Here is a 14,682-nt window from a genome sequence, read left to right on the forward strand (position 1 = left end):
CAAAGCATCTGGATGTCAACATGTCCGACGCGAGCGGATGTTACCTGTCGTCGCTATCCAGAGATTTCCTCGAGGACAGTGCTGATTAAGTAAGAGAGGACAATGATCCTTAACGGGAAAAAAAGTAGAGAACTCCGACTTAAAATAACAAAGTTATGATAACAAATAACAAGGTTTACTCAGACGTTTCGTCCGTCATGCGACGGACATCATCAGTGCCAAACTGAATGAGAGATTCCACAACCCGTCGCTGTTTCAGGAAATGGGAGTATTGTCCGAGAATGGGGGCACGGTTTTCGTTACAAACCACGCATGTGCCAAGACTCTGGAAGCTTTCTGGGTCCCCATCTTTGTTCTCGAGCCAAGGTCACCGCGTTGTCGAAGTCAGAACAATGTCCCCTGTCCCAACAACGTTCAGTAAGCTCCGTCTTAAACCGTGTGGCGTGCGTCGCGTTGTTTATGTCCCGCTTATGTGCTTTGAAACGAGTGTTCCGTTTCCTGCCTGTATCGCCAATGTATAGCACGTGTCACAGTCTTGGCATTGTAGTTTGTAGACTACTCCAGCCTGCTCTTCCGGGGAGACGGGGTTCTTTGGTTTTGATATGAGACTTCGGAGTTTAACATGTGGTTTGAACGTAGTCCTGATATCCAACGGGAGCAAAGCCCGGCGGATAGATTCAGAAACGCCTTTGACATAGGGGATTACAACCCGTGTCTGGCGGGTGCGGTTCCCGTCCTGCGGTCCCCGTCCTGCGGTCCAGATGCTTGCTTGTGTTTGCGAGTGTCCTCATGCAGGGGGAGTTTGTACTGAGCGAGCATCCTCCAACAGGAAGAAACAGGGACATGAACACGCACAACAAGACAATCTGCTTTACTAGCAAATATATATAAGTACAAGATTACTAGAAGAAGTTGCTCACAGTTTTTCCAGAACAGTGTGCTGATCTTGCGCACGTGTTTTTAAATTTTCCTTCATGTAAAAGAAATGCCTTTGTTGTATTCTGTCATGCAGTTTCTATAGTTGATGATGATTGGATTTTTTTTGGCGCAGCGACAACGAAGGTCATAATGCGCCAAGCTTGGTGATGTAATGTAACTTAAGTTAAAACTGTAATGATGTACTTAAAACCACAAGGTAGCATAGATAAAATAACAGAATTAGAATCAGAACAAACGAGATTAAAAATTTACAACTTGTCGAGAATACCTACGTCTCTAAAAAACTTAAAAACGTTCTCAAATTGAACAAGAGGTTCATCACCCAGTAAAAGAGCTGGGTGAAAAGGAATAAAGTTCTTATAGAAGTGTTGAAAGTACCGTTGGCGATGAATGTTGTACAATGGGCATTCTATGAGAATGTGTATGATGGAAAGTTGTGTGTCGCAGTTCATACAATGTGGTGGCTCCTCTCCCTGAAGTAGGAACCCATGTGTAATATGTGTGTGTCCTATCCTTAGCTGGCAGCGTGTTCTCTCTTGAAGCCGGTTTTCAAGAGGATAAATACACCTCTCAATTTTACCTTTTATGAGACGGAGTTTATTATTGTCTTGAGTTCCCCAAAATTGCTGCCAGTTTGCCTTCATTTTGTATTTTAGCACGCGAACTAAATCCTCAAGCGGCACATCAAAAGGAGTAACATCATCGGACTGCAGGATGGCAGCTGCAGCCTGGTCAGCACATTCATTTCCTGCAATGTCCACATGGCTGGGCACCCAGCAAATGGTTAGCTTGTACCCTTTGCTAGTGATCAATGATGCTAAGTGTCTCGCACGTTGAATAAGGAAGTTTTTTTTTTGTTTTGTGGAAGCTACATGTCGCTTGCAAGGCACTAAGAGAGTCAATGTAGATGACTGATGATGTGATATGGTTCTGCAAGATAAAGTTAAGCGCCAAAATAATAGCATAAACTTCAGCGCTGAATATCGACATCACCAGATTTAGACGATGTGCCCTTGTCGATGTCGTCGTTACCATTGCGCACGATACGCCTGTGCTTGTTTTTGATCCGTCTGTGTAAAGATCCACATGATCACCAAAACTGTTCCTGAGGTGTTGAAGTTCTTGTTGCAGCACAACTGAGGAAGTATCGGTTTTCCTATACTTGGTTAATGAGCAGTTGGACTGTGTTGGTGCTGACCATGGAGGAAGATCTTTGCCAGATTCGGATACCAAGGAATTGTATTCAGTGAAATCATAGCATTGAACCTGGTGTGCAATACGCATGGACAAGGGACATGTAACAGAGGGTCTGTTAAGAAACAGCTGTCTAAGACGTGTACTTTTGACACATGGAAGCGCCGCATGTTGAGGGTAACTTTTCGTCCTCAACGCATAACGGATAGCGAGATAAGTACGTCGCCTCTCGAGGGACATCTCATCACATTCAAGATATAGGCTTTGTACTGGTGATGTCCGGAAGGCCTCTAGGACTAGTCGTAGCCCTTGGTGGTGCATGGGGTTCAATGTGGAGGGCCGTGCCGATCCGTAGATGATGCTTCCATAGTCTAGCCTTGACCGGACAACAGAGGTGAAAATACGGTGAAGAGTGTGTTGATCTGCTCCCCAAGATTGGTGTGAGAGGACTTTAGCCAAAGATTTTGTACATTTCACTTTCAGGCTACTTATATGTGGCAAGAACGTTAGTTTCCTATCAAAAATCAGGACCAAGAATTTGTGTTCTGGCCTGATGGCAAGATATATCCCGTTCATATAAAGAGATGGGTCTGGAAGCACCCCTCTCCGCCTTGAAACAGGCACACACACAGTTTTGTCTGCTGAAAACTTGAAACCGTTCTCAGTGGACCATTTACTCAGTTTGTTAATGGCTAGCTGCAACTGTCTTTCGCATGTGGCCAAGTTCGAGGATGAACATGAAATCTGTAAATCGTCGACATAGAGTGAGTATGTGATAGTCGCGGATATCGCTTTGGCAACAGAGTTCATTTTGAGAAGAAACAGGGTGACACTCAGCACGCATCCCTGCGGAACACCATTTTCTTGCACAAACGGGTGGGAAAGGGCTGTGCCGAGTCGCACCCTAAACATTCTTCCACTGAGGAAGTCTGAAATGCACTGGAAGAGGCGGCCGCGTATTCCGCACGATTTGAGATCAAGCATTATACCGTATCGCCAAGTTGTGTCATATGCCTTTTCTAGGTCAAAAAAGATTGATACACAGAGTTGTCTTTTAACGAAGGCTTCGCGAATAGTGGTTTCCAGGCGAACAAGATGATCAGTGGTAGAACAGCCAGCCCGGAATCCACACTGGTATCTGTCAAGCAGGTTATGTTGTTCTAGGTAATAAACAAGGCGGCTGTTGACCATTCGTTCGAATGTCTTTCCTAAGCAAGTCGTGAGTGCTACAGGCCTGTAGCTTGTCACATTCCTGGTCTTCTGAAGAAAAACTCTCTACCTCCCGTTGTTGCTCACCAACTTACACTGGAGCACCTTAACTCAGCGTACTCTCAACGACTCCCTGTGTACACTGACGGATCAGTGTCTCAAGGCGGATCTACTGCAGCCTTTTATATGCCAAATGAAAACCTTGAAGTGGCGCACAAGCATAGGTGGGCATTTTGGTGAAACCTCACTCGCCCTCACCCTCACCGCCCTCACGAGCACATGCGCTCACTCGCCCTCACCTTCACCGCCCTCACGAGCACATGCGCTCACTCGCCCTCACCCTCACCGCCCTCACGAGCACAGGCCCTCACTCGCCCTCACCCTCACCGCCCTCATGAGCACATGCGCTCACTTGCCCTCACCCTCACCGCCCTCAGAGGCACAGGCCCTCGCCCGCCCTCACCCTCACGGCCCTGACGGGCACATGCCCTCACTCGCCCTCACGGCACTCACAAACGAAAGCCCTCACCCATGAGGTTCTTACCCTCATAAGGACTCCTGTGAGTACACTCATGCGGTTGTGCCGCTCATGAGACCTCCTGTAAGTGCACTCATGAGGTCTGAGGGGCGCCAGGTCTGTGTGAGTGAAGTCACTGGTGAGGCCCGAGGTGTGTGAGGTCAATATGAGGGCATTCAGAAATGAGGTCAAATGACGCGTACCAGACGTGCGCAAATTAAATTATGAAGGCATTGATGATATGGTTCCAGCGACACAACTACCGGCTGTGTGCACTTTAAAGGGCTGGTGTGCCCGTTTTTAGCAATTTCGTCTACGTCGTGCTGAGAACACAGAAAATCGTCCTGAGCTGACTGATTACTCGGCGATATGGTTCCATCGACCCATATACAGGAAGGGTGCACTTTAAAGGTCTGGTGTGCACGTTTTTACATTTAGTCTGTGTCGCGCTGGGAACACAGCAAAGCGTCCTGAGCTTACTGATTAATTGGCGATATGGTTCCAGTGACGCAACTACCGGCAGGGCGCACTTTAAAGGGCTGGTGTGCCCGTTTTTAGTAATTTCGTCTACGTCGCGCTGGGAACACAGCAAAGCCTCCTGAGCTGACTGATTACTTCGTGGTATGGTTCCAGCGACCCAACTACCGGCAGGGTGTACTTTAAAGGGCAGGTGTGCCAGTTTTTAGAATTTTCGTCTATGTCGCACTGGGAACACAGCAAAGCCCAGGACACTTGGCTGTGTTCCCAGCGCGACATAGACGAAATTGCTAAAAACGTGCACATCAGCCCTTTAAAGTGCACCCTACCGGTAGATGGATCACTAGAACCTTATCACCAACTAAGCCGCCAGTTCAGGGCGCTTGGCTGTGTTCCCAGCGCGACGTAGACGAAATTGCTAAAAACGGGCACACCAGCCCTTTAAAGTGCACCCTACCGGTAGATGGATCACTAGAACCATATCACCAACTAAGCCGCCAGTTCAGGACGCTTGGCTGTGTTCCCAGCGCGACGTAGACGAAATTGCTAAAAACGGGCACACCAGCCCTTTAAAGTGCACCCTACCGGTAGATGGATCACTAGAACCATATCACCAACTAAGCCGCCAGTTCAGGACGCTTGGCTGTGTTCCCAGCGCGACGTAGACGAAATTGCTAAAAACGGGCACACCAGCCCTTTAAAGTGCACCCTACCGGTAGATGGATCACTAGAACCATATCACCAACTAAGCCGCCAGTTCAGGACGCTTGGCTGTGTTCCCAGCGCGACGTAGACGAAATTGCTAAAAACGTGCACATCAGCCCTTTAAAGTGCACCCTACCGGTAGATGGATCACTAGAACCTTATCACCAACTAAGCCGCCAGTTCAGGACGCTTGGCTGTGTTCCCAGCGCGACGTAGACGAAATTGCTAAAAACGGGCACACCAGCCCTTTAAAGTGCACCCTACCGGTAGATGGATCACTAGAACCATATCACCAACTAAGCCGCCAGTTCAGGACGCTTGGCTGTGTTCCCAGCGCGACGTAGACGAAATTGCTAAAAACGGGCACACCAGCCCTTTAAAGTGCACCCTACCGGTAGATGGATCACTAGAACCATATCACCAACTAAGCCGCCAGTTCAGGACGCTTGGCTGTGTTCCCAGCGCGACGTAGACGAAATTGCTAAAAACGGGCACACCAGCCCTTTAAAGTGCACACTGCGTGTAGTCGGGCCGCTGGGACCATATCACAAACTAATCCGTCATCTCAGGACGCTTGGCTGTGTTCCCAGCGCGACGTAGACGGAATTGCTAAAAACGGGAACTTCAGCCCTTTAAAGTGCACCCTGCCAGTAGCTGGATCGCTGGAACCATATCACTAGTGTCTTCATAATTTGCCCACGTCTCGTAAGCGTCCTTTGACCTCATTTCTGAATGTACTCATACTGACCTCACACCCCTCAGGCCTCACCACTGACTTCACTCACACAGACCTGGCGCCCCTCAGACCTCATAAGTGCACTCACAGGAGGTCTCATGAGGGGCAAAACCTCATGAGTGCACTCACAGGAGACTTCGTGAGGGTAAGACCTCATGAGTGCACTCAGAGGAGACGTCATTAGGGTTAAGAACCTCACGAGTGCACTCACGGATGGCCTGATCGCGGGCTTGCCCTCACTCACCCTCACCTCAAAGGCGTGAGGTGAGGGTGAGGGGCACTCATGAGGGCCCTCATGAGTGAGTTCGCCCAGCTATGCGCACAAGCTCCCCTACGAAACGTCATCTACAGAGTCCGAGCTCTTCGCCATACTGACCGCGTTCAACCACATAGAGGTATCACCGCCTGGCGCTTGGGTTGTGTTCACGGACAGTAAGGTGGCGCTAGAAGTTTTAGCAAATTATTGTTCCAGAACAATCGGCGGCCTAGACACCATGATAGTCGCAATATACAACCGACTTCTATCCTTTGTTCATAGCTGTGTTTCCAATGGGTACCCAGTCACACCGGCCTGCACGGAAACGCCCGCGCAGACGCCTTAGCACGTCGGGCACATGGGGACGGCACCTCCAATAACTGTCTCCTACCACTTTCAGCCTCATCGTGTCGGTTACAGACACAGCGACTCCGTCATAACGGCACTCGGCAGTTTCAAGAGGACGCTGTCCGACTGAACGACCATCTCCGGTCTATCGACCCGTCGATGGATTTCGTTGCCACACACCACTGCTCGCGTCAAGAAACGTCCATTCTACACCGACTACGCCTTAATGCCGCCAGGACACCTCTACTTCTCTGTAAAATGGTTCTTCTCCAGTGTCCCAAATGCCCCACTTGCGCTGTTGAAGCTGATGTGTCACACCTTCTCCTCGACTGTCACAAATTCGACACCCCTCGAGCCACGCTGAGACGACGCCTACTCAAGCTGCGGTGCACGAACTTTTCTCTGGCCACTCTGCTTGGCCCTGTACGAGATCACACACAGCGGTCTGTGACCAAAGCAGTTCTGACTTTCTTGAGAGATTCAGGTCTGATGAACAGCCTGTGAACTCAGACGTGCAATCTCATTCTTCTGTGCCCCACTCTCACCCTCAACGCATTAACCTCATGCTTTCCTTTTAAAGTCATCTTCTGTGATTCATCTCATCATTCTTTCACCGTTTGTTAGTCATCTTTTTTTGTCATCTTTGTCTTTAAACTACCTCATCCTTCTTTCATCATTTGTTAGTTTTTCGGTATTTCCCCCTAATTCTTTTTCTTTTTCTTTATTTCTTTTTATTTATTTATTATTATTTCTTTCTTTCTTTCTTTCTTTCTTTAATTCTGATCTTTTCTTTTTATTTATTTATTATTATTTCTTTCTTTCTTTAATTCTTACCTTTTCTTTTTATTTATTTATTATTATTTCTTATTTCTGGAATAGCAAGCCGACGTCCCGTTTGGCTGACCTTTCCCCGGTTTTTTTTTTCCTTTTCGTCTAATAAATATATCCCCCCCCCCCTGTAGCTTGTTGGGTTTGAAGCTTCTTTCCCTGGCTTCAAAAGCGGTATGATTGTTGCAATCTTCCAATTGGAAGGAAGGTGCCCTTCTTGCCAAATCGAATTGCAGAAATATAGTAGTGCTTCTTGGGAAGTTTTAGACAAATGCTGGAGCATGGAATATGTTATGCGATCTGGTCCAGGTGATGTTTGCTTTGTTATTGACAGAGCTTTCAAGAGTTCAATCGTTGTGAAAGGCATATTGTAGAGGCACCTATCACCTCCACTGCTTTGAATTGTTACTTTTTCAGCACTTTGCTTAATTTTTATGAAGTCTCTATTGTAATGTGACGAACTGGAGACGTTTTGGAAGTGCTCGCCAAGGACATCGGCCTGTTGACTCATGTTTTTGCCCCGGCGTCGGGAACTTGGCGCCCCCATCGCACGGCAGCAGCCGCAGTAGCCCCCTCCTGCACTCACGGTTGGGTCGCCGCAGGAGGGAGACCCCCACGTATAGCTGTGCGTGGCTTTCCCGTGTCTGGGGAAAGGGGGATCCTGGCGGTTGAGTAGACCAGGAGGTTGTTTAGGACCCTTCGGGGCCCCTCCGGGAAAGCAACACACCGCTTTGGCCCCTGCTTCCCATAGACGGGTGGTCCTGGAAGGCCCGGCCAGGACTATTCAGCTAGTCGCCATCTCCCTTTTCATCACTTTCTTCTTACTTGGTCTCCTTCTTTCTCTCCTTTTCTCTTTTCACCTTCTTTGGCGGCAAGGGTCAACCTTGGGCAGTCTTTCACTCCCCAGAAGCTGCGCTTGGGTATAGTGTAGGCGTACCTGCTACTGCGTCAAACGCGGTCCCCTGGTTGGGCTCCGTGGTGGGCGGCAGGACCCTTGCATCGAATTGTATTGTCACCTTTATGGCATCCTCTTCTTTAAAACCCCGAGATCAGAATCGGAAACGGTTCCGCACCGAGTACCAGCAAATTGATTTAAATACCTCAACACCCGAACCATGGTTTGCAAAGTTTCTCGTTGTCCACTCGAATGATGACACAAGACCACTGTCAGAGGTGTATCCTTTTGTAATAGCGAAAGCACTTGAACAGCTGATAGGTAAAGAATACAATGCCAAGAAACTGGGCTCTGGAGATATCCAGGTCCATGTTGAAAAGCGAGAGCAAAGCAGTGCGCTTCTTTCACTGACAAGCATCAATGGGACATCTGTCACAGTAAGTTCTCACCGGAGTCTCAACATTGTTAAAGGAGTAATTTCTGAGAGCGACCTTCTTGACTGTTCGGAATCGGAACTTCAAGAAGGCCCACAACAGCACGGTGTGGTAGCCGTAAAGCGAATAGTCATGCGTAGGGATGGGAAAGAAATCCCAACAAAGCACATAATCCTTTCTTTCAAGCTCCACAAGCTGCCAGACACAATCAAAGCCGGTTACCTCAGTTGCAATGTGAGGGCTTACATCCCAAATCCGAGTCGCTGTTACAAGTGCCAGCGGTTTGGCCACGGTTCTCAGGTATGCCGTGGGCAGCCCGTCTGTGCTAAGTGCTCCGGCAAAGACCATTCGTCAGAGTCGTGCAGCAATGACTTTCAGTGTGCCAATTGCAAGGGTAACCACCCTGTTTACTCCAGATCATGTCCTTGTTGGAAGGAGGAGAAACAGATCCTCAAGCTGAAAACGGAGCAAAATATCACATACAGTGCAGCAAAGGCACAATTGGCGTTCCAGAAGAAAGGAACCTTCTCTGATGTGGTGCGCAGGGGAGTGGCACCACTCAGAGTATCGGTGGAGACCCAGACCTCTGGGGCTCCCCTCCACACTCCCCAACACAAAGAGAGGGACACTGAGGGTTCTCCTCCAGTGGCCTCTCAGACGAACAGCCAGGGAGATGCAATGTTAACCTCAGAGGAGGTTGTTGCATCCCCTTCCGTTTTGGGACGGGATTGCCATGGGCCTGTCTCAAAACACGAGTCAGAGCATGGATCTCGATGACGACGACTGCTGCTCTCAGAAGTCGTCTTCGAGTCTACCAAGTCTTTCCATGGGCAAGGAACAGAGAGGGAAAAAGCTGGCCGAGGACGAGGAGGACAAGCCAAGGAACAACAACAAAGGGTTCCTCCGCCGAGAATACAAGCTCCTTAATCCCTCCGCATTCATGGACAGTTGTTCCACAAGGTCTTTACGCCTTAGAGTAGTCGTTCAGTCGATATTCTTTTTCCTCTTCTGTGCATTTCTTATGGGGTCCCAGAGCATTATTCAGTAGAACTGCCGGGTTTTCTGAAAAATCTTGATGATGTCCATGATTTGGCAGACAAACATCATGCTGTCTGTTTCTGTCTCCAAGAAACAAATTTGATTCCAGACACCCATTTCCACCTCCGACGGTGGAACGTTTATCGTAAGGACCGAACAGACACGGCACGTGCTTCCGGAGGTGTGGCCATTCTCACGGCCAGAACACTTCCCACGAGAGACGTTCCACTTTCCACAAATCTTGAGGCCATTGCTGTACAGATCTGCACTGACCGTGTAGTGACGGTATGCTCTTTATACCTACCGCCATCAGTCAGGGTCGAACAGAGACAGCTTGAGGATCTTATTAATCAGCTCCCATCGCCTTTTCTACTACTGGGAGATTTCAATGCGCATCATTTGCTCTGGGGTTGTTCCAGAGTTGACACCCGAGGCAAAATGTTTGAGAAATTATTAGCATCCTTTCCAATCTGCCTGCTCAATGCAGGAAACGCTACCCATGTTAATGCTGCTTCGCAGTCCTTTTCAGCCATAGATATTTCGCTGTGCAGTCCATCTGTATTTCAGGACATTTCATGGACAGTGGACGAAAACCCCTATGGTAGCGATCACTTCCCTGTCCTTTTAGAGATCAATCGACCATCAGGTGCTATTAGAACCCGCCCACCTCGTTGGAAGATACAGTTAGCAGACTGGAACCTCTTTAAACAAGAAGCCACACTTTCTATAGAGTCCCTCCTTGGGCTGAACATTAATGACGCAAATAACTATGTAACAGACACTCATGTAAAAGCAGCAACCAAGTCCATTCCACAGTCATCAGGTCAACTGCCCAGGCGTTGCAAGCCTTGGTGGTCAGAGGACTGTGGAAATACACGAAAAGAGCAGAACCGTGCTTGGGGCAAGTTCCGGCGGTATCCAACCCCAGCAAATCTACTGGCGTTTAAGAAAGCTCGAGCAAAAGCTAGGTGGGCACGCCGACAAGCAAAGAGTGAATCGTGGAAGGGTTTTGTCTCCTCCTTGAATAGCAATACCCCAACTAAGGTTGTGTGGGACCGATTAAAGAAAATAAAGGGCAGTTACACAAGTTTCTCTATTCCTCTGTTGGAGAGGAATGGTACGGTGTGCCAAACTTTAGAAGAACAAGCAGATGTGTTGGGAGAACACTTCCAGAGCGTTTCGTCCTCCTCTCACTACACCAGGGATTTCTTAAGAGTCAAAGATGATGCTGAGAAATTCAAAATTACATATGGCACCAATGACAGACATGCTTTTAATACACCATTTTGTTTGATGGAGCTGCTGCGTGCTCTGTCGTCTCCAAAACAAACAGCACCAGGGCCAGATCGAATCACGTACAGCATGTTGCAGCACTTATCAAAAACATCACTAGAAGTTCTTTTGCACTTTTTCAATTCAGTTTGGAATCAGGGTGAACTCCCATCTCGTTGGAAAGTGGCGACAGTCGTTCCACTTTTGAAGCCAGGGAAAGATCCTTCCAACACATGTAGCTATAGGCCTATAGCCCTTACATGCTGTTTAGGCAAAACCTTCGAGCGCATGGTTAACTACCGCCTGATGTACTTCCTCGAAGAAAATGGATGTCTCGACAGGTATCAGTGCGGATTTAGAGCCGCCCACTCAACCACTGATCATCTGCTGCGGCTGGAAACTGTCATCAGGGAAGCGTTTGTCAGAAAATATTTCCATATTTTTCGATCTTCAAAAAGCGTACGATACAGCATGGCGATATGGTATCGTTCGCGACTTGTACAATTTCGGTGTACGCGATCGTATGCTCCGCTGCATCGCAAATTTTCTACAGGACAGAACTTTTAGGGTCCAGTTGGGCACATCACTCTCACGTTCTTTTATTCAGGAGAACGGTGTGCCACAGGGTTCCGTTCTGAGTGTCACACTCTTCATAGTCAAAATGAACTCTATTGTGCACGCTATTCCGCCATCCGTCATGTACTCACTATACGTTGACGATGTTCAAATATTTTGTTCGTCTACAAGCATTTCAAGATGTGAGAGACAACTCCAGCTCTGTGTGAACAAATTAGCAAAATGGTTATCTGAGAATGGGTTTAATTTTTCACCTGAGAAAACGGTTTGCGTACCCTTCTCAAGAGTAAGGGGTATGTTTCCTGAGCCAGAATTTAAATTGAATGGCCAAGATATTACGGTCAAATCTGAGCATAAATTCCTGGGTATACTTCTTGACCTCAAGCTCACTTTCAACCCTCACATAAGGAACCTAAAAAATAAATGTGGGAAATCGCTGAACATTCTCAAAATCTTGTCGCATAGATCCTGGGGTGCAGACCGTGAGGTTCTGCGTCGCATCTACACATCTTGCATCCGTTCCAAGCTTGACTATGGATCTGTCGTGTACGGCTCTGCACGAAAGTCCGTCTTGAAAGCTCTAGACCCTGTCCACCACCAGGGACTGCGACTGGTCTTGGGAGCGTTTTGCACATCGCCGGTCGAGAGCCTCTATGTGGAGTGCAACGAGTGGTCATTAGAAAGGCGGAGATTTTACCTTGCCTCCACATATGCACTAAAAGTACGAAGTTATCCACAGCACCCAGCTTTCGCTTGTGTTACTCAGACACGCTGCAAACAGTTATTTCTTAACAAACCGTCATGTACACCTCCTTTCAACTTGCGAATCCTGCAGGAAATTGAAACACACAGTTTTTCAGAGTACGATTCTACGCCTGTAGGAACTAGTGGGAGGATTGCTCCGTGGCAACCACCGCTGGAACACAATACATCTTTATTGCAGTACAAGAAAATGAAACCCCCACAGCCGTACTCCTGCAAGAGTTTCTGTCTATAAAAGAAGGTTTTGGGGACCATGTCGCATTTTACACAGATGGTTCCAGAACGGACACCGGCGTCTCATGTGCAATGGTTACAGACACATCTTGTAGATCGCATCGATTGCCAAACACAGCTTCCATTTTCACCGCAGAAGTCTATGGCATAATCTTGGCACTTAATCATATACTACGACTTTCCATCAGGTCATCAGTTGTGTATACTGATTCACTTAGTTGCCTGCAGGCTATATGTAGCCTGCAGCCACCAAAAAACCTGCTCGTTCTGCGAGCAAAACACCTGTCTAGCCGCATAATAAACAGAGGTCTTTCCTTGGCACTTTGCTGGGTGCCCAGCCACGTCGGGATACCCGGTAACGAGCTCGCGGACACAGCGGCTATCAACGCACTCTCAGGTGACATAACCCCCTTTGACGTACCAGCACAGGATCTGAGGTCTGCCTTGCGTAGAGCAATTAACTTAAAATGGCAACACGACTGGGACACACAGACAAATAATAAATTACATTTGATCAAGTGCAACGTAGGTAAGCCTGCAGGAGTTTTCAAAGAGAGGCTTTATGAAGTAGTCATGTCTCGTTTGCGTATCGGCCACACATTTCTCACACATGGGTTTTTAATTCTCCAGAGGGACCCACCTCAGTGTGTGCACTGTGCTGAGCAGTTGTCTATTCTTCACATTCTCATCAGCTGCCCTCTCCAGGAACATCATCGCCAAACTCATTTTTCTGAGTTCTACTGGTATAGAATTCCTCTTCACCCAGCCCTTTTGCTGGGCGATGAGCCGCTTGTAAGTTTTAGCAGAGTTTACAAGTTTTTTAGGGACACTGGATACCTAAGATATATCTGAATTCACATAAATTTTTTATGTATATATCAGTTTTAAATTGATCGTTATCTTTTAACTGGTAAAGAGATCATATATCACAGTATTGGCGCATTATAGCCTTAGTTGCTCATGCGCCATAAAAACCCGAATCATCATCATCATCATGTTTTTGCAAGGTACTCTGTTAACTTCTAAGAGTGGTATTGTGAATCCTGTGTAGTCTCCCTTAATTTTTCTATCTCTGTCCCAAACAACTTTAGAAGAAGTGTTGCTGTTTAAAAATGACAAGAAGCTCTTCCACGATGCACGTTTAGCTTCGTTTCTTGTCCACTTAGCTTTCACTCGAGCTCTCTTAAATTGGATCAGGTTGTCTGGAGTCGGGTACCTACGAAAGATACCCGACGCTCGATTTTGATCTTTCCGCGTTTTCCCGCATTCATCTGTCCACCAAGGTTTGGGACGTCTGGGGAGACGGCCAGATGTCTGCGGGATAGATCGCTCAGCATCATTTATAATTATTCCGGTGACAAAACGGTTTGCATCTTCAACAGACCTACCAGCTAAGGATGATGCCACAAGACTGGCTTCCTTTTGAAACAAGTTCCAGTCAGCCTTGGACAGTTTCCATCGTGGTGGTCGTGTAAGAAACGTGTTTGTGGAACCACGAATTGTCAGGACTACGAGGAAGTGGTCACTCCCACAAGGGTTCTGTTCAACGGTCCAGTCAATACAATTATAAATGGAAGGACTACTAAGAGATATGTCTAAGGATGAAAAGCTCTGTGTTGAGGAGTTTATATATGTATGTAATCCTGTGTTTAGTAGACAAACTGGTCATGAAAGGAGTAGCCTTTCTACCGTTTTTCCCCGGCTATCTACCTTTGAACTGCCCCACAGGGGTTGTGGGCATTCAGGTCACCTAGAATTAGGTATGGCTGAGGAAGTTGGTCACAGAGCTGTTCCAAATCTCTCTGTTGTATTACCACTGAAGGGGGCAGGTACAGTGAACATATCGTAAGGACCCTGTCCATGCATACCTGGACAGCTACCGCTTCCAAATGTGTAACCAGTGGGATCTGTTTTGCAGGTGTGGATAATGGAAGGACCACAGCCACACCTCCAGATGTACATGTAGTGTTAATACGATCCTTTCTGAAAACATTGTGTCTGCGAAATGGGTTTACACTTTGTTCATTCAGATATGTCTCTTGTAAGTAGAAACAGACTGCATTGTATTTTTCAAAAATGTCGTGAATGTCATTTATATTTGAAAAGAGGCCTCGACAATTCCACTGGAGGATTACCTGTCCCATAATGAATGTAGTGGTAAATAAAAGCAAAAGGATCAAAGACATTTCGTGTATTTATGGGGGTTGTACCCTAGGTAGGGGATGCTTACGCTTTCCCCTGCCTCGGCCTCCTGTACTTCGT

The 14,682-nt window shown here is 47.5% G+C and overlaps 1 protein-coding gene across 1 annotated transcript in view; it reads right to left on the minus strand.

Annotated features, from left to right (window-relative positions):
* The window catches only part of LOC135393321 (uncharacterized), a 142,194-nt gene that overhangs the window by 14,256 nt on the left and 113,256 nt on the right, over nucleotides 1–14,682 (minus strand). The gene's annotated exons all lie outside the window — the stretch shown is intronic.

Source organism: Ornithodoros turicata, chromosome 4, assembly GCF_037126465.1.
Source record: "Ornithodoros turicata isolate Travis chromosome 4, ASM3712646v1, whole genome shotgun sequence".
NCBI classification, from domain to species: Eukaryota; Metazoa; Arthropoda; class Arachnida; order Ixodida; family Argasidae; genus Ornithodoros; species Ornithodoros turicata.